The 25,721-nt window shown below is 30.8% G+C and overlaps 1 protein-coding gene across 1 annotated transcript in view; it reads left to right on the forward strand.

Annotated features, from left to right (window-relative positions):
• The window catches only part of LOC123270923 (protein turtle-like), a 190,642-nt gene that overhangs the window by 39,312 nt on the left and 125,609 nt on the right, over nucleotides 1-25,721 (forward strand). The window lies entirely within an intron of this gene.

Consider the following 25,721-nt stretch of genomic DNA (forward strand, 5'->3'; position numbering starts at 1 on the left):
TTTTTTTTTTATTTGTATGAAATATCATCAAATAATACTATCCGTAGTGTAAGTAAATAAAGTTTGTAACACTACTTAAATATTAAATATACATATTACAATTATTGATCTTATCATCACAAATACACAATGAAGTTCAGATAAAGGGCATGCAGAACAGAGTGTGAATTAACTCAAAGCAAACCGCAGTATAGTCGAGCAAAGTATGCAAAACTAGTTACTACCAATGAGAATAAGATATGTAGGAATTACCCGAGTATTATTGTAGTAAGTATGCCGATTATGATTATACATTACACATTATGTGTAGTACATGGCCTCCAAACTTATTGAAGATACGTGGTCTTATTTATTCGTATATCACAAAAAATAAACTAATTTAGTAAAATCAAGAGTTAAATGGTAATAAAATAGTAAGAACATTAATCAAACATACCAGGTGAATATTATTCTTATAATGTCGATTGTTGGTACATTTATTTGAAATGAAAATGATTTAATCGTAGTAGGTAATTAATTGACGAATACTGCATAAAATACACAATACAATATCCATAGATATAATTGTAAATCGGTAGGTGGTTACAGTCACGTTCGATTTTCGATTCTCATGTGATGGTGTACATGTTGCGGGCATTAACTGCAGCTGTCGTTCACATTACTGCAAACGACGGAACAGAGTACAACCAAGTCATCACATTATGCACATGTGCTTTGCCTAAGTACGTCTATCTTCAAATCAATTATAGTTTATGATAGTGATACTGTTAATACAATGTTAACTTCGATTTATTAATTTGTGGTTCAACTAACAACATCATCCGCGAAAAATTTTTATGATGTGGCCTGGTACCACTTGATATGTCCACACCGAGCCTGGTGTGATCATATATGCTCATATAATTTTTTGGCCAAATTTAGTGTTGAAAACTTCCAAAGAAGGGCGCATGATCGCTTAATTGTTTTCTTTAAAGAAAGTTTGAGGTATTAGCAGTGTATTAAAAATCATTTTTTTTTACTTACCCCTATTTTTAGTTTAATTAATAATTTATGAAATCAATTTTTGTTTAATAAACATATTTATTGACGTACCCATTTTTAGAAAAAATAAAAAATGATAATAAATTATTTTTTTATGATCATATATAAAAATTTTTTTCACGGGAATGTTACTGAAGCATCTTATGTTAATTTGGAATCTAATGTTTCATATATACATAGATATTCATGTGAAAAGGAAAATAGAGATACAGTGATTCTGACAATCAACGTGTAGTTTCTCTTGTTTTCCCAAGCAATCGTCTTGTCTCACGATCTTGTACTTGTTGTTTTCCTAAATTAGCGAGTTGTTTACTGGAAATACACAACTCTGTCTTTTCCTCGATTTCATTCGTCTCTATCTTTATCTTTGTCATCACTTTGAATTAAAAACATGTGCATGATGCAAATACTCGGTCTAGCGTGCATAGATAACACAGGCACGACCTAGACCTCTTATTTTAAATCGCTTAGGACAGAGGCCTTGGAAGGAGGGAAAAATAATTATAATTTAATTTAAACTTACTCCATTATAATTGTCGGTATCAAGGCAATGTCGCGTATAATAGGTGATAAAAATTTCATTTTACATGCACAAAAATGAGTATTGGAAAATCTGAAACCACACGATTCCAGTGATATTAAAAAAATAACCAGTGTTATCAAGTTTTATTATCATAATTATTAAGTTTTACTTGATAATGTAATAATAATTTTTTTTTTCGTTATTCAATTAAAAATGATTATTTCATTAAATTACTTATGAGATTGATGAAGTTGTCGAAAATTAATATAAAATAATTCTGATTAAAAATTAGTAATCAGCAGTGAAATAAATTAAGACATGACTGAGAAATTTCGAATTTTGCGCTCTTGACGCTAGCTCTTTGGTAATTGCGTATGTAGGTGTACTTCGAAAAAAAAAAAAAAAAAAAAAATACTACTGATTAAAAGAAAATTTTCATAGCTGTATCAAGAGATTCAGCTTTCATGAAATTAATTTTGGGATCAAAAAATTAAAATTGTTCGATTAATTCTTAAGCGCAACATTTGGTTGTTTTCAAAATGAATTTCTCAAAAGAAGATATTTTTTCTATGTGGAAAAATTCCATATTCCAAAGTATACAAACAGATAAAATAATTTAATAAACCAACAATGTAAACATTAAAACATATTACACGACCACAAATTGAATTTTTGAAGTACGGATTGCATGAAATGAATTTTTCAACACAATACAGCAAACTACAATAAAAATGTGGTGCTAGAATACAAAAATATTAATTTGGGTCGTTGCAATAAAATTTTGTAACAATAGAACCTCAATGTCAGCGCTTTCCGATTTAATTGTGCAAAAATGAATCGACCGACAAAGTTAGCAAGGGTATGCTAGTGTAAAATGCAAATTTAAAAATCTATCACGGTTATGATAGCATCATTCTAATTTCAGTATTGTTGCTACAACAATGTCTGGAATTGTCATCATATGCATTTATTTTCTCGTAAAGAAATTTTTATACCCTCTGAATAGCAAAAAAAAATTTATGATGTTCGAATTAATTTTTGCACCTTGAATATAAGTATGAAAATGTATAAAATTTTCTATGGATATGACCATAAATGATTAATTAATTGTAGCATTAAAGCATCCACAACACCTGGGACATGAATAATTAAAAAGAATATAAGAGATATAGGTAGAAATTTTTACCATGACAACTCTACGCAGCCGTATATAGTGTGCGAAACGTCACGGTATGTTAACTTATCATCAGGTAGACGACCTCGATGGAAACTACGAGCTCTCACTTCTATAACCTTTCTGTTAGCCATATATTAATATAGTCTTATAATTGAAGGCAAGGTCAAGGCTGTTATTCAATACTACTTCGTTATTAATGGTTGTAATGTACATTACATATCAATTTAATATGGTATATGAAACATTTTTTTACGGAAGAGAAACTAAAATAAAAATTAGTCGGTCATTTTCTCTTGCTTTTTAAAAATTTAACGGACAACTGACTTGCCCTTGATACTTTTATTTTCCCACATTGAATAGTATCCTGTCTGCAACTATAGTAAAACAAAGAGTGTCCTATGTAAAAGCCTCCACTACCGTGGGAAGGGTCTCATCCTTTGCAAGTGCAAACTGATACTCGGGTTTAATATTATATAAAAAAAAAAAAAAAACAAAAAAAAAACGAACCCCATTTTGCCTTTATTCTTTTCCCAACTCATACATTGATCTGTTTTAAATTTTTATTTTCTCACTTTTAACATTATCATTATAGCATGCCATTGGATGTATTGATTCACTTATTTTTGTATCGACAGTGATAATAATGTTGAAAAATTCCAAATCTTAATAAGTGGCATGAATAATGTTATCAAAATTGAATATGTCAATCCTCCCATTCTGATATGTCGTATCCCATAAAATTTGACAAATTGATTTTTTTTGAAAAATAGAATCATAACAATATTATGCAAGTCATATTAAAAATTTAAAGGTCAATTAGTTTAATAACTATTCTTAAATAAATATTTTTATCCGTTGAATCCTATTTATTTAATGTTAAAAATGAACTCTTTTTACCGTCTGCTGTAAAATTTTCTAAATGTGAAATACGACGTATTAGAATGGCAGTATCGATATGAACTAATAGCCGTGAATAATTGATCAACAAAAAAATTTCATAATTTGTCATATCTTTGTTTCTACTTTCTTTTCTTTACTACAATAAAATTTTACAACTAGTTAATTGATTTTTGTTATTACAGTAGAATGACGTAAAAATCTTTGTAACTTAATAAACTTCCGTTCCTCAATGTTCAAAACTCCTATAATTTAAAAAGATTAAAAGCTTAGCAACGAAAAAAAATATTTTTAACAGGAACTTAAAACAATGTATGTAGAAGCAATTTTTTTTCTTTTCATTCAGGATTATAAATCAAATTGGTAAAGATAGCTTGAAACAAGAAAAACCATTAAAGTTTTTTTAGATAAAATGGAAACTATATGTAACTTGGCAATGTTTTGGTTATACTTACCCGTTTTTTTAAATAATAGTAATAGTGCTTATTTAACACAATTTCGTTAGAATTTCGTTGATTAAAGTTATAAAATTGTAGTTATTTCATTAAATGTGCCCGCAGTTCATTTTCTTGCCCTTTCAAAAGGCGTTCCTAAGTTCATATAGCGTTAACGGGACTGGCGCCCAAAAGACGCGTATTTACCCAGCTTGAGAATATCAGTGTCAATCGAACTTTTTAGGATTAATTTGATAAGTATCGAATATCATCACACAGAAAGCTATACCACAAGACAGGTGTCGCTACTGAATAATTCTGATACACAGAAAAAAAAATTTTCTGCTCGGCATCATCTACCGTATAGTAACGAGTGTATTGTTACGGGTATAATTCTTACAGCTACAAGTAGCAGTCTGGATAGTGACTGTCATGATCCATTCGGGTGCCATTCACGATACTATTGCTACCGTTAGTATACAGTTTTCCTAACCTCACTCTCCTCTAGATAGCAAAGATGTGTGGACCGTGACAGTAGCAATATCGTATCGTGCAGAGCAGAAAACTTTTTTTTCAGTGTAGATAATGCAATTACTTGTAAAAATGTATGCTCATTTTTTTCAATTTGATAAGCAGAAATGAGTATACTCAACTATAATCTTTTGTTAATCGTGCTATACGGCGATTCCTCGCACAACACTACTTAACCTAATAGAGTTAGCGTGAATACGAGTGAGACACTAGAGAAAGCGCGAGTAGATGAATATTACTCAAATTTTTGAGAAAAAAAATCATAACTAGTGTTTAAGGAGTGTACTTGCAGAATTTTTAACCTAAACAAAATGAAATTATTTCTTTTATAATAAAAGTATAGCAAATTTCGTAATTTATCCTAGATGTTAAAGGTTTTTATTACGTCCACTCATGTTTAAAGTCCTCTTCACCATAGACAAGCACTGCCGTTTATGAGTTATTAACATTGTCGGTATAAGACATTTTATTAAAGCAATCCTCGGCAAAATGATTGTTGTATAAGTGCAGGGTCCCTGTTATATCCGCACCCCATGTAATACGACAAGTAGTAACATGAAAAGGGTGAAAAATGTATTTACAAGAAGACGTTGGCGTGACTTGAGTACCGACTGAGTAAAGCGTGTACTTGACGACGTCTGGCGATTTTTCGGAGTACATAGTACAAAATTATTCTGTGTGTTAAGATCTTACTAGTGTGGTGTAGAATAACGTATTGTATAGATTTCTTTTTTTTTTTTTTTCATTTTTTTTCATTTTCCCCTCTCTTAGATTTGTTCTCTCTTTTTTTTAAGCACCAAGTACTTGATGAGAGTAGACACAACGTTGGATAGATGTATAAGCGTATCTCTTGAGATTTTTCAAAAAGCAACTTGAGTATAAGTTCGAGGCTAAATCGTTTTTTTGTATTCTATGACTATAAAATGCTGGGAAGTAATGTTTAACTTCATATTTTATTTGTCTTCATTAGTAGCCTTGTTATAGTAAGATAAAAATTAATTTTTGATCAAGTGCCTAAGTAATATTTTTCCCAGTCATTTTAAGACTCTTGATAAAATGTTTAAAAATAAAAAGGTTAAAATAGAATTTTAAAAAGCTCCGTTGTTAAGTGTCATTCAACATTTATGTGTAAAATGTAGACGCAAGCTTTCATGGCAAGCCTTAAATTTTATTTACCAGTAACATTCCATCATATATAGTGACAGAAGCAAAAAATTTGTGTGAGTTTTTGCAATGCAATCTATCATTTTCTATTAAAACTTATTTAATGTCAAAATTTTTCTTCAAGTAAGCCAATTTTATCCTGTGTAATACAACTAATAGCTTTGTTATGTTTCGTTTAATAAATTTCTCTGCAAATTCGATGGAACGTATATATTGTATAATATAATTAACTATTGAATGTTTGAATCCTTTTCCTTTGTAAATTTCAATTTTTTTTCATTGTCGACATTAACTTTGCAAAAAGTGTTTGTATCACTCTGTAATAACGTAGCTGTCGATGTCAGAAGCATGATGTAGAAACAAAATAATTTCTATTAAATCTCCGACATGTCTTCCTCAGAAGTTTTTTGAATGACATTATTTTAAAAATAATATTGTAAAGTACAGAGGTTTTGTATGAAAAATAAAAAAATTTTCAAACAAGCAATGCTATTAGCAAACGTTCATAGTAAAGAATGTTATGAATAATAACGTATCGGAAATTCAGTTGAAAATAGCTTCTGATGGTGGGTACAAATAAATTGAATTTCAATTTTCGAAGAAAAAAAATGAAGAAATTCTATGAAAATTAAAGAAAAGCAATATTTTTGTTCGATTACTTCTATTTCTTATAATAATATATCAATCTGTAGTTTACAATCTTTGTTACATTATAACTAACTAATTTACTACTCTCTGTCAAAATGAAATTTTTTATTCCCTACAGTGAATTGAGTGAATACAGATTTAAATTCGGGCCAATTGTTAAATATTTTAAATTATACTATAGTAGGCAAAATATTAATAAATAAGAAAAAGTTTTAAGATAAAAAAATCAATATCTTCTACTGGTACTTGTTTTTATCGTCGAACATCCAATCTTTAAAATTTTCTGTTCAGCATAATAAAGTAACTATCCAAAATTGTTAATGGTTGTTAGCCAAATAAATCAATTGATTTATCGAAAAAATAAATTAAGAATCTGTATTGCTATACAAATATTTAGATTGGGTCTGTACATGCAATTGTTAAAAATTTTGTTCTTAATTTAAAAAAAAATTTTTTTTTGGAAAAAAAATGGTTTTAAAAAACGAACCAAAATTCTTTCGATTCAATGATAATTAGTTCTGATAATTAATCTTAACAATTCATTGAAGTCACTCACTTGAAATCATCAAGAATAATTTCTTAGTCTAAGAATTTGTTCTCTGGACTCAAATAAATCATTTTCTTCAAAACGGTATTCTTAGTTCAAAAATTTTTCTCTTGAATCAAGTTAATTTTTTTATTAGTGTAATTTCGAACTAGTTAATTTCATTAACTTTATAAACTTTCTATGGATCATCAAGCCCTATGTAGCGATTCAGAAGCGTATCATTCTCATAATTCATAACTTGACACAATCACCCGGATAATTAAAAAAAATCACCGTATCAATTTCCCAAGTTTTAAACTTAAGATATGCTTCTCACGAAGTCAAAAAATTTTCCAAACGGTGGATTGATTTTCCAATTTTTCTTCATTTTTATCCTCTTCAACTTGTCAAAAATATTGCAATAAACTTTCTCAAAAGTTAGAAAAGCAGAGATTGATTTTTTTCTGCATCAATTTAATACATTCACACTGACATTTAGTTATTAGAGTGCTGAAACAGTGAGCAGTCCGCGAAGATTAATCAGCAGTGCAGTAAACTCTCGAGAACTTCTCTTAAAAGCACGTCAGTAGTCAGTGTATATATAAATATAGTAGTAAAAGTAATACTGCCCAGCACAGAATCCAAGATGAAAAGTGAAAACAACACGTCTAACAATGCCCAAGCATTTCATCAACATCTCCTTTGTGTCTGCACTACTTTGTTTAATGGTTGATGAAATGTAACCCGGAATAAAATTCTTCTATCCCCTTCGGCTGTCTTTAAGGAAAATAACTAAAACATTAATCAATTTTTTAGCTTTCATTATTTAATTTTCGCTTTCTTCTACTCTTGCCTTGATCTTTTTCATCCCTCCGATTTTCGATACTTGAGCCTTAAAAGTAAAAACAAGTTGCAGGTGTACAATTCTTCTGTATTGTAAGATTAAGTAGTGTTGTTATATGCTTGAAAACAATGAGGGTGGGTACAAAAGAAAAGTTAGCTTGACAAAATAGTCGAAGAAGACAAGTCGTATTTACTTTTTTTTATTTTTTTATTCCTACGTACCTTTATTTTTTTGGGTTACTCTAGTTGATGTTACTTTTATTTTTCTCGTCTTACATTTTATATTTCTTAACATTGTATATCTCGTGCTCTCTTTCAGAGCAGAGTAAAGGTTACCAGCCTCAAATAGGTGAATATAGAAACACGGTGGCCTCTCGGACGAAGTCGACCTGCCTCGTGGATCCTCGCCGGTCGATAGAGCAAACGCGGCCGCGCCCCAACCCCCCCCCGGGGCTGACTCGTGTTCACGTTCTGACTGATGTTCATGGTCTTACTTCTATTCACTTTAACCTGTTTTATAGATTCATATATGTATACATATATTGAAGGGTATGCGGATATAAATCTATCGGCATTAATATACCTATGATCGGGTGAAAATCTTTTGCAATACTATTAACCACCGCTAACAATTATTCATAAAACCGTTTGTAAAATTTATTGGCATACGGAGTCTAATTTTTTTTCAAATATTAAAATTTAGAGCTGAGCTGATCGGATTGAGCTTTTAAGGGCGAAATTCATCTACCAAAATACGGTAAAAAACAAACGATAATTACGGCGGTAAAGCAGTTTATAGTTTAAATTAACGATAATATTGAATTATGACTATATGAAACTGCCGATTGTTTATTAGGAGCAAAGTTACGGGGTAAAGTTATCAAGTTGTACAGCTTTAAATTATATGTTATAATTCTGTCATTGTATTGACTGGTTATTTGGTAGCTAACAACCTGCAATCACTACGTGAGCGTTATAATGCCAAGAATTATGAATAGGGAAACTTGGTTTAATTATTGTCGATTATTTTTTATCACAATATACATCGTTTGGGTACTCTTGAAATTAATTTGGAAATAATATTGTTATGAATGGATCAATAATTAATATTTTGATAGAAAATGTCACAGGTAAATTTTCTTTCTAAAATTGAATTAGTGAAAAACCACTAATTGATAGTTGATAGTTATACTGTTTCAAAATGTTCAGATTATACTACTAGCTATTAGTAGTTATCAACTTTTTAAATTAGTGAAAATGCTCTTATTTCGAATTAGTAGATTTTCACTAATTGGCAAATGAATTTTCTTATAAGAAAAAGATATTTTGATACTAATTTTATTCTGAACTTACATTTCGTGATTTTTTGTAACTATAAAAAGTAATTAATTTAAGAGTAGAGCAAATGAACTTGTTAAATTTTTATAACTTTTGTAGCTACTGTAGTTTTCATACTCACTATTTTGATGGGTGAAAATTTCATTAATTTAGTATTCGAGAATATAAGCGAATCAACTATTCAAAGCTGCTCCCATACTTAATATAAAAAATTGACTTTTGCAAAAAAATATATAAAATCGTTTAAGAGCACAAATTCAAATTAAAACCGTTCTGATGATGTACCAAATTTATAACTATAAAAATTTCTTATAAAATAAAGATATACCTGTCAAAAAATTGTACTTATTCCCTTAAGTGTATGGATTAATATTTTTCATATAACCACATTTACTCTTCAGATTATAAGACGCGATTCTATTATAACACGCAGGTTTCGTCCATTATGTTACGCCGGTGGAAAATGATGAGATCTACTTCGATTTTCATCACTTTCTAAGCACCGGTCGATAATAGCCATTTAAGGTTTGCATCGCAGCTGTTATAAAGTGCGCAAAACAGGCATGCGTTGAATCAAATTTATTATAGTTAATAAACTATCGTTGAAAAGCATATAAAATTTTAAAAAGGCTCAAATTCGGGTTAAGAACTGTCTACAATGATACTAAATTTAACTTAAAGAAAAAAAAACATTTTATCATATGAATGCGCCAAAAAGACAAAATTTTTGCTATTTTTTTGTTTTATTGATAATTTAACTGTTGACAATGGTCAATAATTTATTTTTTCTCTCGATATAACTTGTAGAATATGTTAATTAATTATCAATAAGATTCGAACAGAAATATTTTGTTTTAGTTAAATGTGCTTTGGCTATAAAGCACTATTTTTTCAGTGATCATTTAGTTATTATTTTGTTTTTCAATCATGATCAGAAAACTTTTTAGACAATTTGCCTCGTTAGCATAACTAAAATAGTATTTTTTTAAATAAAAATACATAAATCTCGTTATAATTTAATTTTTCTGGTGAATAATAGAATTTGTCTATTTTATTTATAATATAAAAATCCACTAAATATAAAAAAAGTTGGAAAATCCAAAAGTGCACGACTCATAATGCTAATTTAATAATGAAATAACAATAAAATAAATATAAAACAGCTGTACTGGAACGATAATACGTAGGCGCCCCTAGTGGAATAAATGTATATAATATGTATAGATACATCACCATACATATTAATTTTATGTAAATATGTGTACATAGATATACAGTCTTATTGTTTTTTATTTTACTTTATTTATTGATTGAAATTAAACGACACTGAATTGAATAGCTATTTGCATTAGAGGACCTATAATTCTTTCAAAGAATATATTAAAAAAAAATTAGAAAAACGGTTCACCCTAAAGGCCATCCCTGCAACTTCCCGCTAATTCCATACCTGGGCGCTTAAAATTGTACTTATGACATTTTTGCGATTTTTGAGCTCAAAATATAATTTATGTGATATTTTGAGCTCACTGAGTTCAAAGAGATAATATTTCTATGCATTTGAGCTCTCCCAGCTCAAAAGTCTGATAGAAGTTTCATAGAACACTATTTTTGGAATTTTCAAACCACAATAACTTTTGAATGGATCAACCGATTTTCACGCGGTTCGCGGCATTCGACGCAGTTTTATCAGCCTCATAACGAATTTTCAGGTTTTAATAGATCGAACCAAAAATTTCAGAGTAATTTCGAAAAAACACTTTTTTCGGTTTTCTTTCGTTTACGATATCTCTCGAAGGAATCAACCGATTTCGACGAGCTTGGTGGCGATCAACGTGGTTTTTTATTGTCTACAGCTGATTAGTTTTTGGAATTGATCGGTCGAGCCGTTTAAAAGTTATCCGAAAAAAACCACATTTGAAAAAATTTTTTTTCTTGCTTTTTTTAAGATTTCTCAAAATCTACTGATCTGAATTGGTTCAAATCATACTCAAAATCTAAGTTTGGCCAAGCCCTTTCAAATGGCACCAACCGCGATAAAATCTAATCAGCCGTTCAAAAGTTATAAGCTGTTCACATACAAAAAACTAATCCTTAATAAGTTTAAAAAAAAAATAAAAATTAAAAAATTAAAAATTAAAAAAAAATTTTAATTTCAGTGTGGTACTATTTTTTAAAATAAGATGTTGATGAACACCAATCTTCATCTTGTTTTAAAAAATAGTACTACACCGAAATTAAAATTTTTTTTTTAATTTTTTAATTTTAATTTTTTAATTTTAAATTAAAAATTTTTCTTTTTAATTAATTTTTTTTTTAACTTATTAAGGATTAGTTTTTTGATTTGGAATAAAATTATAATGTGTATTATTCATTATAATATACTTATTATTCATTCATATTATTCATATATATTTGATTGCAAAATGCACTTGAAAATGATAATGTAAAAATAGGTACTATCTGCAGATAGTTTCTAGTTAAATTCCAAATGGACGCCACTTCTATGTAAGATGGGACTGACGAGCATGCGCGTGGCACTGACAACCATCTGAGACAGATAAATCTCAGATGGCTCTGAGCCCCATCTCGGATTGAACTGAAATAAACGGAAACTGTACCTACTACAGTCTACATTGAAGTAGTAACCATTTGTAAATTTTTTTCACTATAGATGGAACTAGATTCCGTCCAACATGGAAACCAGTTAAATCTCGTTTTTTCCGTGTAGTTATGTTAAAATTTATTAACTGAATTCGATAGTAGTAAATATTATTTAAATAGTTAAATAAACCATCTGAATTGTAGTCTTTACCATCCTGATGGTAACTATTACTATTATGATGGTAATCAGTAATAATAACTGTTATTATTTTAATTAGTTACTACTATTATCAAAATTGTAATTCCTAATATAACCTGATGGTTGCAGTTACCATCAGTAATAATAATAACTACTATTTAAGCTAGTAAAAAATATTTAAAAAATTAAAAATCTGCGTTACCGTACATGCATTTCTGAATAAACTAAAAGCAGCTGTAGTGCAGTGTAGTGCACAAAAAATCGGGATTAAATTCGGATTTAAATTATATTTATAAATTTTTATTTGTCTAAAAAACTAAAACAAGTTTCAACGCCAAATTTTTCAAAAAGAATTTGAAATTTCCAAAAAAATCAAAATTTTCAATAAAATTCAAATTAAAATTTCAAAAAAAAATTTTTAAATAAAAAAAATCAAATTTCCAAAAAAAACTTTTGAAGGGAACTTAAAATATTTTAATATTTCAAATAAAAAAATGTACATTAGCTAAAATGTAAATAAAGGATTTAATTAAATAAATTTATATTATTTTTTCTTTCAGAATTTTTACAATCTGAGATGGTTACAGTTACCATCTTTGATTGTAACAGTTATAATTTATAATAATTACAATTATTATTTTCAATAGTAATCGTTACCATTATTAATAGTAACTATTACAATTGTCAATGATACCACCTATTATTTTGTTACTAATTTATTTTATTACCATTTTAGATGGTAGGAGTTACTATTTTTGTATAGTAGGTAGTATAATTAATTTTTCTCCGTGTAGGACCTCAAACCGTCGAGATATGATGAAAACTCGTTTTTCGAAAAACGGGGTAAAACCATTAACTTCCCAATTTTTGAAAATCTTCTATTTTCTTAGTGGGAAGTTAAAAATTTGACTCAATTAATGAATTTTTTTTGCAAGTAACAGTTTTTCTGATTTCATACCAGATTGACGAACGGGAAAATTTTTTGAACTATTTTGATGTTATTTTCCGTTTCTATTGCATTAAAACAATTTGTTAAACGTATGAAATTAACCTTCCTTCAATTATCCTCACAATAGTATGCAAAATATCTTGATTCCGTAGTTTAACAAGGGTATAACACTAATATAAAAATAGCTGTCGAAATGAGGTGAAAAAAATTTTTCGATCGTAAACCACTCTGTGATGCTTCGAATCATAAGTCATGCAATTATGCAAAATTGTTTACATTTGAGCGATAAAGTACAAATTATAAATCACACACTTATTGCATTGGTTGACTAAATCTCAAAGAGGAAGAGAGAGATAATGGAGAGAAATGTTTGCATGAATAAGAACTGATGGAAATATGCATTGTAGGGTAGTGGGGTGAGAGATGCTCCGTCAGGTTGTACAACGATGAAAGACTCATCAGTTAGGTGTGTGTCTACATGTCATCTAAGGTTGTTGGATCTATGACGGAAATTCTATTTTCTACCATATTGAAATATACGTAATGAAGAGTGTATACTCTAAATTTGAAACAGCGAAAATTCACTGTATCATAGCTATAAGTGTACCGAGTGGTATACTTATAGCCGTGAAATAATGTGTGAACACTCTTTTTCAGTGATTTTCTCTATTTCAGATAAATTTACATTTTTTGTAATGTAATGAATTAGTGCAAATTATCTCGAATAAGTGAATATTTACTAATATCAAGTTCCAATCGCACCGAAGTGATTTGATGGGCACTTGTAATCAGTGAATATTCATTTATTTAAGAAAATTTTTACTAATATATGTTTGGAGAGTATACGAAATCGATTTAAACTTTAGCGATTAATTATATATTATTTTCTGTAGATTTTTTTCAATTTAAAAAATCATACAGTTCAAACACTTGAAAAATAACTAATTTAAAAATTTGAATAATCTCTTTCTTGACAAGTTCAATTTGAAAACTTTTGAACTTTATATTATAAATCTTAAGAAATTTAGCTATTGAGTCAAATAAGTGATTTATTTATGGTAAAGAAACGGTTCGACCGCGGAAGAAATGGGAGTAATGAATTTTAAATGTTTGACAGATAGTGCAGATTTTTCATTATTTGCCACAAATTTAGTATCTTTATCTCTCATATATCACTTATTTATCACGAATGCATTATATTTTTTAGTAAAATCATATAAAAAATGAATCCACCGTTATATATTTCATACCAAATTTGGAGATAACTTGTTTTTGTTGTTTTTTGTTGAATGCAGCTTAAATAATTCGTACCAATAAGATTTATTGATTCACTTCTTGGTCAATTAGCTTTCGGGTTACTGTGATATAAACATTAGAAAAACGTCAGTAAGATTGTGCTTGTTTCCGTGCAAATCTCTAGGAATACTAATCAAAATGTCTTGAAAGTTAATCAGAGCTAAATCTCGATTATTCCTTTCGATTGTTACCCAAGCCATACAATTTGCTTGATAGCTTTGCGAATTATCGTGACCAAAGGCTAAAAGTTCGATGATCAATTTTAGATAATCGTTCTTGACATATTCACCAAAATTTAATATTTCTTCTTCCCAAATAATTGATAACTAGCCGACCCGTACAAATATTTTCCATGATATAATGATCAAATAATAAATGGTCGTATTATAATGTGAAAATAAGATTAATGTTCATTACTTTTATTAAAAATTAAATATCTTTCATTAATAAACATTTGCATTTACTCATTTCTACATTATTATACTGCCATTCGTTTTTGATCACGAAATTTTGCTAAATATCATTTAAATTAAATTAGTTAATTACATTTATTCATATATGAATTGACTAGATGAGGTTTTCAGCACTCGTGTGTCGGCGCACACACTCTACTCGTTGCGCCAACCTTATCATAGCCAAAAGTTTTGTCCACTCAGCTAAATAATATATCATTACGATGGATTGTAAATAACAATTTATATTAAATTATAAACTACCCAACAACTTTTGTTAGTTAAGTAAACTGTTAATAGGCGGCGCCTTCTACGGCTTTATAATATAGTTGAATACATTGTCAAAACATGGCACCAAATTCATTTTTATAAACAGATTTACTAACGAATTACATTTTTCAATTTTCTGCATAATTTTTGCAATGTACTAAAAACATAAGCTTTAACATGGTATACCAAATTTTTAAGATTGATAAAGAATTATTACAAATTTTGGAAAATAAGATAGATGATGATTAGACTATTTAATACAAATGGAACACAGCCTTAACAAAGTTCGAAAACTGGAAAATTTTTAAAAGTTTGGTTTGTTCGGTTAATATATTGCTCAGGGGCGTCTTGGATTACCGTAAAGTAGTAGTTACTCGTTCCTTTTTCACCAGGAGCTTTGTGTCTGGAGAGTCGTACTCGTATCGAGAATGCAGCATTCTTGTTACTAAAGTCATTTCGAAACTCTTCTTTGCTCTTCTTTTCTTTCTTTCGAATCACACTACTAGTAAAGTTTACTCAATATATAGTTCGCTTAGGTTAATCCGAGCATTCTACAAACGCGACCAAAACTCGATTCTCTACACGCTTCGCTTGTCGTATCATTTACGTACCACTAAACACTACAGCCCCACCCTCTTGCCTTCACCCTGCTTTTCCAACTATTCGACAAAGACTGATAAGAACGTCTTAGTATAACTTTTCAAACTGGAGAACTCTACCTATAACCTATTGACTTAGCCGAAGAAATTACAATTATTTTGTCACTGATTCATTTCATTCTTTTGACTCCACTTTTATTTCAGTTCAGATTCAATATATCCTCACTTTATCCAGTTTCTTCAGCTTTTGATAAATATTCTTGATTATTTTCCATTGTACAATCCTAGATATTATTGAATCTAGATAGATATTATGATTTCCGCACGCAGAAAAAAATTTTGTTAAGATAACCTAAGATATGTTGTGGTAAAAAATGAATTTGTTAACATAGGGATAACAAATTATATGCTCAAATAACAAAATTTAGGTTATAACAAGTTATTGATATGTTATAACAATAAAACAGTTTTGTTACTATAGCAAAATTTTTAAGTTGATTCGACAAAATACTTTAGTTAGTATAACAAATTTTTTGTTGAAACAGCAAAATTATTCTATTAAAATAATAAAGAGAATTTGTTGGAGTAATAAAGACAATGTTGTTGAAGTAATAAAGAGAATTAGTAATAATAACAATGAGAATTTGTTGGAATAACAAATAAATTTGTTACAGCAAATTTTATAAGAATACGTTTAAAAATATGTTATAATCAGCTATAGCTGATTTGGAAAATATTTTGGCAACAAACTAGTTTTGTTATTACAACAAACTAGTTTTGTTATTGCAACAAAATCATTTCGTTTCAGCAACAAAATCACTTTGTAACGCAACAAAATCACTTTGTAACAGCAACAAAGTCATTTTGTGACAGCAACAAAATGATTTGGTTAGGGCAACAAATTGGTTTGTGATTTAACAAACTGGTTTGTTAGTACATTTTGACACATTTTGTTAATGCAACTAATGGATTTATTGCTATAACTACACTCATTTGTTACCAGAACATATTTTTCAGTTATCCCGTCTTTTGTTATTTCAACAAAATCGTTTTAATACGTACGTGGATGGATTAATAATTTTCAGTTGTGAAAAATTTGTTTAATAATTTATAAAGTACTAATGAAACTAGCTTACACTGATAAGAAAACTAACTTCAAAAAACAACAGTCTGCCTAAAAAGATTATTCTGAAGACAACTCGTTGTGGTGCTTCATAAATTTATTGTCTTAAATCTTGGAATCTTGGTCGATAGCGATTGTCTATTGATACGATTAAATTCATCATCAAATAAAAACTATCGAAAACTAGCAATAATTTTTTTTTTAAGACTATTATATTTCCGGAAGAAAATTTTCTGAAATGGCCTGATATGGTCGTATATAGTCTGATATTAAAATTGGCCATATTAGACTATACATAACTTTTTGATCAAAGGAAGTGTTGAAAATTTCCGTAAAGTGCTGAGTTAGAATAAAATCAATCGAAAGAATTTTTTTCTCAATCAAAAGTTATAATTTCTTGATTCACGAGTTGATTTCTTGAATTAAAAAACTGAATATCTTGAAACGAAGTTGAAATTTGGAAGAAACATTGAATAACTTGATAGGTTATCAGAAGCGATAAGTTCGGAATAGCTGATTAGTTTTCATTTAATATTAACTTTATACATCCTATGGTTTTCACAAGATAAAATGATAGTTCTAACTTCTCCACATACAACTTTTTCTTTACAACTTTTAGTATGAATTCTCGGAATAAATCTTTGAAAAAATTGCTAACGAACTTTACAAACTTGAAAAAACTTTTCACATCGCATCAGCTTTTTTTTGTTATTAAGTGAATTTCTTATAAACAAGCATTTCATAAATGTTCCTGTGAATTTTCTGCAAAGTCTCAAACAACTATTTTTACGATACTGAAGTCAGCTGCCAGTTGACGATTTTTTATTTTATTCAAACCATAAATTATTATCAGCACACAAAGGATAAAAAAATTAGAATGTCATTCACAAAAATTTTCTATCTTGAGAAATAAATAGATACATATAAATAATGCAGATACAAATCTGTATTGATCGTCAGAAGATGTAATTGTAGCATTAAAAAAAATGCAGTTGGAGTTGCAGCAGGGCTAAGAGAAGCATGATGTTGAATAAAAATGAGGACTGCAATCATTCAACGGGTAAAACTTTTTAACATTACTGTTCTTTTGCCCGTAAGTCGATTAGACCGATCGCATTTTGTAACATCAGAGTGTATAAAAATATTCGAAAAATTCAATCAATTAAAAAAAAAATTGTCGAGTTTTTGATATATTTTAATAAACTATTTCTTTAAAATAATAAGAAATAGAAAAGAGAAATTTTAGTAGAATATTTTGGCCGCGTAAATAGCTAGTGCAGCGTTCTTTATGAGAAATTCCGTAGATAACTTTAAATTCAGCTACTATTACTATCGTGTTATAGATTACTTAGAAATTAAAAATTATTCCCTTCAGAAAAATTTTTTTTATGATCAGAAGCGAATTCCCAGTAATTAATGTAAATTACAATTCATTAAATCATTAATCTTTATTTGTAATTATTATAATAAATTCTGTAAGACTCAATAAATAAAATTTCATATGAATAATATATTGCATATATTTCTTAAGAATTTTTGTGTTCCATTTGTTGATAATTATATGGTGTAAAGCATGGAATATCCCATGAATTATCAATTAATAAAAAATTGAAATTGGGCTAGATTCTTAAGTTATTTCATAAAAAAATTCTTACGATAATTTGTTCCGTATTTTTTTTTTTTTTAAATCATCAAAATTAAATCATCACAAATCTAGATCGAGTTTAAAAATCCATTTTTTCACTCTGACAGCTCGATGATTTATTTCTTATTTAAATTTATTTATAAAAACTGTATCTAGTACAATATCAAATTTTTTTTGTTATTCTATTATATTCTAGAACAGAAAAAAAAATGGCATGAATCGGGGTGGGACTCAACTTTTCAACTGTATTCTGTATTGAACTTCTCCGTACTGAACTGACGTCATCAGCTCTGCTCCGCTCAGCCTCATGACGTCACGCCGCAACGTCACTGCGTCGCACTCGTATATCGGCGTATGAGCCCATGTCGTAGCTTTTACCTTTATAACTATGTAGTTCACAGTTGACCTAACCACCTAGTTTTCACAGGCTGACCTCATCTTATTTAATTCCGTGGGTGTGTATGTGTGTATCTTCATATTTTTAATTATGCAGTTTTATTAGCCTCACTAATTACGTCATTACGTTTGACATTAAAAGTTTGATTAGTTGAAAAAATCTCAGTAAAAACGTCAGTAAAAAATAAATTATATCAATTGGTTATAGTATAAATCTAATTAAAAATCGTCGGCTAGTCTTTAATCTCAATTTTCTTTGATTTGTCATTTAATTTGTGTGAACTGAATCGTTTGATTTTTTTAGCAGATATTTTCAATGAAACGTAAAAAACAGTATCGATTCTTCCGTTTCCTTTGAAGAACTGAAACTGATACAAAATATCTCGACGATGTTGGCAATTTGATGTTTTTTTCCATTCCTGTTGTTTATTTTTAGAATTTAAATAAATTTATTCCTCTAAAAGAGCGATCGTAAACAAAAATTAAAAATATTATAGCAGTAGATAAATCGTTTTTATTCCGATACTTTTGTGTAACATTCTAATAAGCGATACCTCTCAAACGGATTAGCTGATCTAGGTTTTTCTCACAGTAAAACTCCATCAATATTAAGCTGATTAAATTTCACGTTATGCGCTAAATAATATTTTTACATTTTCGCTCAGTATCATGAAAACTGCTTGACCTATTGATCGCAGGAATTATGTAAATCTAAATCTGAATAAAGTTTATTGATTACGGCACTATTCACCAATATGTTAAAACAATTTTGCAATTGATTTTTTTCGTTGAAATTAAGCAATAGAGTTTTTTATTGAGATAAAATTTTTCATAACTTCAATATTTTGACTTTTAATGATTACGTATTGAGTACTTGAAAAAGTCTCGAATTATTAAAAAATAACATCGATTTTATTTTGTCCAATTATAGAATCTGTGATTCTTAGATTCGATTTTAATTATATGGACATGTACAAAATCAATTGATTTTTCATAACGTATAGAAAATACTCAGATTTGAATTCAGGTCAACTTTTACAAATTTTGAACAAAAATATCTACAGAAAAAATACTAATTGATAAACCACAGAAAATTTTAACGATAAAAAATTATGTAACAGACTGATTGCCGGTAATTCAGTCTTTAATTAATTCTTTTTTTGTGATTTACATATTGGAACGAAAAAGCGCGTTTAATTTGAATAGAAAATTACCATCTGCGGAAAAATTTAAACGAGTTTTAAAATTTAATTGTAATTAAAATCCGAACAAAAACAGTTTCACTGTAAAAAAAATCGCGCAAAGTCCACGTTCATAAGACTATTAAGAAAAAAAAATTTGTTTTTTTCTTTAAGATAATATATAAAATTAAAAAATTAAAAAATCCAAGTAACCGATATGATTGTTTATGATTTTCGGAAATTAAAAAAAATTTTGTTACAAATTTAAAAATTAAAAAAAAAATTTGGAACGTATTTAGTGTGCGCGGTTGCAAAATATTTTACTTTTAATGAAATTCGTAAAATCTATTTACTAGGACTTTAAAAAATTGAAATACACAATGACGCACACCAAGTACGTTCCAAAATTTTTTTCTTAATTTTTAAATTTATAACAAAATTTTTTTTAATTTCCGAAAATCATAAACAATCATATCGGTTACTTGGATTTTTTAATTTTATATATTTTTGTAAAGAAAAAAACAAATTTTTTTTTCTTAATAGTCTTATGAACGTGGACTCGGTGCGATTTTTTTACAGTGAAACTGTTTTTGTTCGGATTTTAGTATTTTTTGTAATTATAATAAAAATTTACAATCGGTACCAACCTAAATCTCGCGCTGGTTGCATTTTTTATAGCAAACTATCCCCTTGAAACTACAGTTTATGTAAAAATAATTCCAGCGCACCCTGGCGGGTGTAGATGCAAGCTGTGAAATATCTTTTTTTAACTGTAGTTTCCCATCTAATGAAGGATTACTATGCATTCTTAAATTATTTAGTCTATGGCAGATCACTTTGCCCATCGAAAAAAAGTCAGGATCGAAATTTTTGCGTTGCTATAGTTTGTGCTGATTAAATTTAATAATTTCAAGTAGATTAATTGTTATAAGTGAATATAATTAATTAATAACGGTCAAATAAAGTATGAATTACTGTTATAATATACAATTTAGGAAAAAAAAGCACCGTAGAATTAAATAAAATTTTGCAACCTCAAAATACCGTTCTGCTTACAGTAAACACAGTCGGTAGTCTGGCGCTCCGTTTACAGCAGATTTGAACGGAACTTGGCGCCAGATTCTACCGAATCTGTGGATTTTTTTTTTATTATAATTTGTTTTTAATTAACTTATTATGAAAATTATTCTTTAAATTTATATTTGCAGTTTTCAATACATTATTACTTTTTTTTCTGTCGATGTTTGATTAAAGTTATTAAAAAATAGAACACACTATTAAAGTTATTAGTACACTTTTTGTGTATTTGAACTTTACTTTGATTAATTTATGTATGATACGAGCGCTTTTAAAGCATGCTCATTTCGATTTACCAAACTTTTAAATTTTTAATTTGAATAAAATTAGTTAATTTATTTATCGAAAAAATAAATTAAAAATATGTGTGACTATAAAAATAATTGGCAAGTGATGAAAAAATAAAAAATAACAATTTTTAATTTTAGTTTAAAACGTAACTGGTACAGTTTAGTTCTAAAAATTCAAAAATTTCCTTATATTTTAAGATAGGAGTATTCATCTATTGCACAAAGTTTTGATATATTTCCATACAAACCCAAAAAATAGAATAAATTTGAATAAATGTACTTAAATATAAAAAAAAGTGATGCAAGAAAAAACACTTGCTTTACTGTAATAGAGTGCCTATTTTTAGTGTTATGTGTTACATGTTACGTCAGTACATTGTATGCAATTTTGAATTAATAAATTTATGTATAGCATGTAATATATAATATACCGGTGTGTATATTCATGTATCCATTCTAGCGGAAATTAAAATGAAAACTTAAGCAACCCTTTTCTCTCTATGTTCTACGCAATTCTAGTTGCTGTAGGTATTATATATCGCCGAGAATAGCGTAGAATATACGTACCCCCTGCAGTCATGTCGTCGACGGAACCCGTTCTCGTCATGGAGCTCAGCATGCAGCGTAAAGCTTTTTATTTATCGTCATATATATACGCATATATAGCGACGATAAGTTAAACTTTCAGCAAATTCAATTAAAAAATAAAATATACAAACTTTTAATTTGAATTTTACTAATATTTAAATACGCAGCAGTTGGTATTGGAATTACTTGAAACCACATGGTAAAAATGTAGTTGGTAAATTAAATTTTAAGTGTAAAAAGTAAGGAGGGAGAAATAAAACGCTGCAGCGGTGAAAAAAATCAAACAAATATTTTTTTTCCTTAATTATTACCAGTAACATGCAGTCACTATGTAACTATCAAGAATTTAGAATAAATTTGAAAAAATTAGGCTGGTTAATTTTTTTTATACTTTTAATCACAATATACATAATTTGCTTGCCCTTCAAATAAATAAAAAAATTAATATCGGTATGATAAAGTTAATTACCAAAAATTTAACGAATGATAGTCTTCAATCCATAAAAATGATACTGACAATTTTTTTGAATAATTACAAATTTTGGTTTTGTTAATATTGCGTTCATAAAAAATACAACAATTGAAAAAAAAAAAATGAAAATATCAATTATTCGATGAAAAAAAAGTTTTGAAGAAATGATACGAAAAATATAAATTTTTAACTTCCCGCTAAGAAAATCGCAGATTTTTAAAAATCGGGAAGTTATTGTTTTCACCCCGTTTTGCAAAAATCGAGTTTTCATCAGATCTCGACGTTTGAAGGTCACAGGAAGCTTCCCTGACTATCCCCGCGAGGTTGTCACTATGCCTCTGTGTGTGTGTGTGTTTTTTTTTTTTTTTTTTTTTTCTTCAGAGGGGGGAATCCTTTTTGCGGATTCCAGGCATAGCTGTTTCGCCTAGATATGTGAAGACTCGACGCAGCATCATGCTAAAACTCGACGCTAACGCCCCTACTCACTAAACCCTAAACCCCTTTTCTTCTTTCCTCTAATCCCTCATGGGAACCGCCGTCAGGCATTACTTCGTGAGGGGAGGAACTAGCTACTACTCTTCCTTCTAGTGGCTAAGGTGTTAACTACCTTCCTTCTATCTTCTGATATTTGCTCTTCTTCTTTCGGTGGAACGCAAGTCTTTGAGGACTTCTGTTGCAAACGTGTTGGTAGCGTTTCAGGCAGCTTCTGATGACAACATTGCATCCACTAGTGAATCTGGTTGCATTCTCTGGTTCAGAATCCGCTCCAACTCTTTACGCTATGGATCGAAACGAGGACATACAAAGAAGACGTGCTCCGCATCTTCAGCAACTCCTGGGCAAGACGGGCACTTCGAAGATTCATCGTGCTTAAAGCGGTGTAGATACTCTCGAAAACACCCGTGTCCCGACAACATCTGCGTAAGATAGTAATTGACCTCGCCGTGATTCCGGTTAAGCCAAATGTCGATCCGAGATATGAGGCGGTGCGTCCACCTACCCTTCTCTGCAGCATCCCATTGCAGTTGCCATCGGCCTATGCTGTTCTGCCGTTGGTTACTCAGGTGTCTATAAGGCTCACTTATAAGTGCTACGTCTGCCTCTAATTCGCGCACAGTTTGCATGAGCAGGTCATGCGCAGCCTCACAATGATTGAGGTTGAGCTGCAATATCTTCATCTTCTTGGCTTCGTTATCTTCTGGAGCGCTTCTTGGAAGACGGGGCATTTGTTCGTGCCTGCATAGTGAGCCGCCTTTTCTACGCCGTGCTGTTCAACACACAGTGCACATTTAGCTGTATTTTTACAATCAGCAATTTTGTGTCCTTCTTTTCCGTACCTTATGCACTGCTTAGACCGGTCGACTTCGCTTTTGCACTGAGATCCGAAGTGCCCAAAGTGCCAGCATTTGAAGCATTGTATGGGTCTCTTCGTTGCTCTCATTCGACAATTGACCCAGCCAATCCATATTTTGCAGTTTCCCTCCAGTAACTTTTGTGCTGCAGCTGCTGGTAGTAACACTGTGGCTGTCTGCGTACCCCTAAAGGCTTTACGGATTTTGATTGCCTCTAGTGGGATTTCACAACTTTCTCCAGCTTCCCTCTTTAGAGCGGTCTGAATATGCTCTTTCGTCGTGTCGTCATCGACATCTCGGATCTCGATGGTCTCCTGTGGTCCTTTGCAGATCACTTTGGCCTCCTCCTTAAGGATGTCTACGATCGTCTTTTGGAGGGCTTGGCCTTTGTCAGTGCTCTTTCTCGAAATCGTAATCAACAAGTCGCCACTTCTGGTCTTGTTGATCTTATCTACCGTTGAACTAACCTGCTCATCTGGGACGTCCTGCTTTATACGACGCAGAATCTCGGCATACTTTGTTTTCTCGGCCGGGCGGATGATCAGTGCGTCGGGTCTGATCCATTTGCGTGTTTTTTTCCGCTTAGGCTCTGGCCTCGGCTCCTTCGGCGGCTGCTTTGAGAGTTGCTCTCTAGCTAGCTTCCTCTTCTCCTTCTTAGACTGTACTTTTTCCCAATCAGTCGCCTTCTTAGGTTCGTCGCCCTGCCTTGCCAGTCGTTGGGAAGGGCTTTTTTTCAAGTCCTTCTTCTTTGTGACTTTGTCGGTTGGCTATGGCGAATTTCGGTCCTTTCTCTTTCCAGGCCTTGTGTCAGTTTCACCCTTGTCCTCAGCAGCAGATTCGCCGTCACCGTCGGCTCCAGTGTCCACTGCTTCTTCCGTCTCAACTTCAGTTTGAATGCGTCGTCGTGATGACTGCCATTCCTCGTCCAGTTTCTTGAATCTTTCAAGAGCATTGACTACACCGGTTGTCTTGGTCTTTATCTTCTTGTGGATATTGACCTTAGTTTGGACAAACTTTTGCAGCTCAATGGTCAGCTTTTCAAGGCGCTCCAGCGCTTGCGTTCTCTTCATTTCAGCGCTTGCTTCAATCGCTGCTTGTTGGGCATGAAGCCTGTTTCCACTCTTGTTTGCTTCCTGTAAATTACTCATACTTTTTGATTTACCAGCGCATCGTACGGAGTGGAGCGGGTTGTCATAACTAGGAACGGGTGTACCCTCGGAGATAGTACTCCTACTCCAGTTCCCTGAGGCCTAGCCGACACTTAGCCAGTCCCGGAATACACGGACGAACTAGACTCGCTCGGGGCGGTGAAGATTCCGATCTCTAACACTCACTGCGTACTTCCTGATCAAGACCCGAAGTGGCTGGCTCTTGATCCGCTACTGCAACTTACACCTCGGCAGAGCAAGCTCACATCAGCCGTAGCCTGCATCGCCGGAAATAATCAACACGGGTTCCGGACACTCCCAGTGAGTTACAGCAGGAAACGATTGTCTTGCTAGGTCAGTTAGTGTGACCAACCTATTAAAGGAGGGGGGGGGGTTTGTCCACGGGAGCGTATTTTATTTGGCTCCTACCCTCTGTACTTCATCAACTAAGAGACCTAGTGTCATCCAAGGACAGCGAGCGTTCTCCCATTTGCTACGGGGAGACGCGCCTGGTAGCAGTTTCTCCTCGGCTGCAGCTGTGTGTGTGTGTGTGTGTGTGTGTGTGTGTGTGTGTGTGTGTGTGTGTGTGTGTGTGTGTGTGTGTGAAAGTATGTGAACCGCTTATAACTTTTGAATGGCTTGACCGATTTCATCGGGGTTGGTGCCATTCGAAAGGGCTTGACCAAACTTAGGTTTTGAGAACTATTTGGACCGATTCAGATCAATAGATTTTGAGAAATCTTCGAAAAACTGAAAAAAAATTTTTTTTCAAATGTGGTTTTTTTGGAGTAACTTTTAAACGGCTTGATGGTTTAACTCCAAAAACTGATCAGCTCTTAACCCCAAAAAACCATGTCGATCGCCACTAGTCCGGTCAAAATCGGTTGATTCGTTCGAGAGATATACGGGAATAAATTTGTTGCGTTTGCTGACGATTTGCTCGTCTTAGTAGAAGGCTCTT

This window comes from Cotesia glomerata, linkage group LG8 (assembly GCF_020080835.1).
Source record: "Cotesia glomerata isolate CgM1 linkage group LG8, MPM_Cglom_v2.3, whole genome shotgun sequence".
In the NCBI taxonomy this organism is placed as follows: domain Eukaryota; kingdom Metazoa; phylum Arthropoda; class Insecta; order Hymenoptera; family Braconidae; genus Cotesia; species Cotesia glomerata.